General features: G+C 35.4%; 1 protein-coding gene across 1 annotated transcript in view; it reads right to left on the bottom strand.

The window, feature by feature from the left end:
- LOC107708701 (receptor-type tyrosine-protein phosphatase U-like) overlaps nucleotides 1-3048 on the bottom strand; it is a 266276-nt gene that overhangs the window by 48803 nt on the left and 214425 nt on the right. The window lies entirely within an intron of this gene.

Below are 3048 nucleotides of genomic sequence, written 5' to 3'. Positions count from 1 at the left end.
TGTCACAGTGTTTGGTTGTGGTGCCCTGGACTGGTCACTTGAGGGCGCTCTTCTGGTCTATGTTGTTTGTGTTAAACTCCATTTCCCATAGTCCCCTGCTCATTAATCCTGCTCTGATCTGTAACACCTGTTCATCATTTACTCATTATCCCAGCTATATATATCATGCTTTCTCTGTCTGTCATTTGCGTCTTGATTGTATTGTCTTCTCAGTTTGTGTTCTGTGGTCATGTTTTGGATTACCTTTTGCCACGTTTTTGTTCTGTTTTGTTATGTTGTTACTTTCAAATAAACTGCACTTGGAACTTACCTTGTTTTCTCCTGGCAATCCGTGACAGAAATATTTACTATTTTGAAAATATAATTAATTGAATAAAACCGAAGATATGTAAATAACAATAAACAATGTAATTTATGTATGACTGAACACATCATGTGTGATGCATCACATCAAGTTTATTATGTGTTTATGTTAAAACTGTGTGATCCAAATGGATTTTTATTTTTGTTTTAATAGAAATTGGATGGAAATATTTTCTAAATTCTAAATTTAGGTCATTCATTTTCTTGAGTCCAGTTGTCTTTAATGTGGCTGGAGATACTGGTCAGCTCCTACTGCCTTTTAACAGTTCAGTTCACTTAAAATGCTGAACACACCTGTGCTTTGACCTCAAGGGCACTAAAATAACTTGTAGAAGGTAGCAGAGGGACACAATATTTCATGCAATGGTCTTGGGTGTTTCAGTTGTCCAAAAAGTGCCTTTGAGGTGAATGGAAATGCTAGCTTTCTCTGAGTAATACAGACCACTTTGATTCAAAATCCCATATCTCACTGGGTTTTCCCAAATGGCACAGGTGCTGTGTACTTGCAGTCTAGTGTCTGAGAAGCAGGGTGGGACAACATAGGGTGTCCCATTTGAAAAGGGCTGTGATGTCTGTAGTCAGCATTTGAGCCACAGCTGTATGGGATATGAAATGAGTTCTTATTGGCTGTGATTGTCACTTCACTCAGCATTTGCTTTCAGTGAGAACAGACAAAAACACTTGATGCTGGACACTTTGTCTCTGGTTAGGGCACAGTTTTTGTATTTCTGTAGTTCAACCTCCCTTTCAATTACTATCTCCTCTCTCTCTCTCTCTCTCCATTCATCGGTCCTGTTGTCATTGAAGATCACCCCAGGCTCAGCTGCTACAAAGCGTGACATTCTCATCAAAGACTGCCATTCTTTCATTCTTCCTCAACCAAATCACATAATCGATATTTCTGTCTCCACCTCAAAATATTTATCTTGCTCTCGCTCATCTCTTGAAGATAGTGATTCCTTGAACTCTAAAGCGACCTAGCAACAATGAAAAAAAAAAAAAACTGAGAAAGATTTTGAACATCATTTTCGGGATAGTTGGCTGTCCACTATAACATTGCTCTTTGAATTGACATATATTTATACATTTCTAAACTCACTAAGGGTGCTTTCACACTAGAACCTTTGCATGCTCGGGTATGTTTGACGTCAGACTTCGGTTTGTTTGGATGATGTGAATTTTACAGTGAACTGGCGGATTTTCCGAACACAGGTGTGCACCCGCAAACCGAACACCAGGTCGGCTAAAAAGGTAGAACAGTTCATGTAAACTCCAGTATGGTCCATGTTGATACAAACACAATCATCCTAGATTGCGTGAACTGATATTAACTGACTTACTGTATGATTCTGAGCTTCGTCAGTTATTTTTAAGTAATTCCACTGTTTAGTAGGTTGAGAATCAGCTTTTGGGAGCAGCATTGCAGACACCAGAACAGTAAAATAAATGTCAGCACATGTTTTGCCATTGATGAATAGGGCCTAATATATAAATGAAAAAGCACAGCCACCCCTTGTGAAAAAGTACATTTTAGCATACTTTTAAAAAGAGTATTTATCATGAAAATAATGCATTTTAAAAGAAAATACTTAAATTGTTGGGCACTTAATTGCATGTTATTTATAATTTAATGAAATACATTATAGTTTAAATCGACATAAAATGCAACTAGTTGAACTTAAGAGAGCTCTTTTTTTCACCCACGTAAGTAGGACTTGTATGTCATGTACTTAAATATACTTGTAATTACAGATTTGTAATAATTAAGTTGCAATTTAGTAAATTTAAAATAATAACTTGAATAAATGAAATAACAAATAACACACTATAAATACAATTATAATCCAGTAGGTTACACTTTATTTTAAGGTGTCCTTGTTACAGTGTAATTAAACATTTAAGTACTGAGTAATATTAATTAACTACATGTACTTACTATATGGTTAGGGTTAGGATTAGGGTTACCTGCATGTAATTATGAATCATTTATTGTTATTATAATAGTAAGTGCATGTCAAATGTAACAAGAATACCTTAAAATAAAGTGTTACCATCCAGTACTTCATATGTGCTTAATATTAGCCTGTACCATGTTAATAACGTGTTTAGCAAAAACGCTGAAGAGGTTTTTAGCAGAAACATATGAGAAGGCCAAAGCAACCATACTAGAGTTTCACAGCCACAGTCCTTTTCCAGTGACAGAATGAAGAGAAAAAATCTGAAGCATGGATTCTAGAGGAGGGATTAATGTGCCCTGCTGGCTCAGATTAATGACCCAAAAATAATACCTGTATTCTATTGAGAAAGCGTGGTGAGGGCAAAGAAGAACTGGAGGTATTATTAATACATAAGTGGAATATTTTGAATGAGAAATGTCTTTTTGTGAAGGGCTGATATGAAAGAACTTTGAAAGATTTGGCAGCAGTTCACTCGCTTATGATGAGTCACGTTCTGGAACAATCTATGTTATTATAAAACACACTTTTTAGCATAAGGGCTAAGAGAACATATTCGAGAATATATATACTGTTTTAACATTTTTGAAAGAAGTCCTGTCTGCTCACCAAAAGCTGCATTTATTTACTCAAATATAGATAAACGATAATGTTGTGAAATATTGCAAAAAAAAAAAAAAACTGTATTCTGTCTGTCTGTCTGTCTATCTATCTATCTATCTATCTATCT

Source organism: Sinocyclocheilus rhinocerous, unplaced genomic scaffold, assembly GCF_001515625.1.
Source record: "Sinocyclocheilus rhinocerous isolate Xijiao unplaced genomic scaffold, SAMN03320098_v1.1 scaffold54, whole genome shotgun sequence".
NCBI lineage: Eukaryota > Metazoa > Chordata > Actinopteri > Cypriniformes > Cyprinidae > Sinocyclocheilus > Sinocyclocheilus rhinocerous.
Note: the sequence above shows the minus strand (reverse complement) of the source record. Positions and strands in the feature narration are given on the sequence as shown.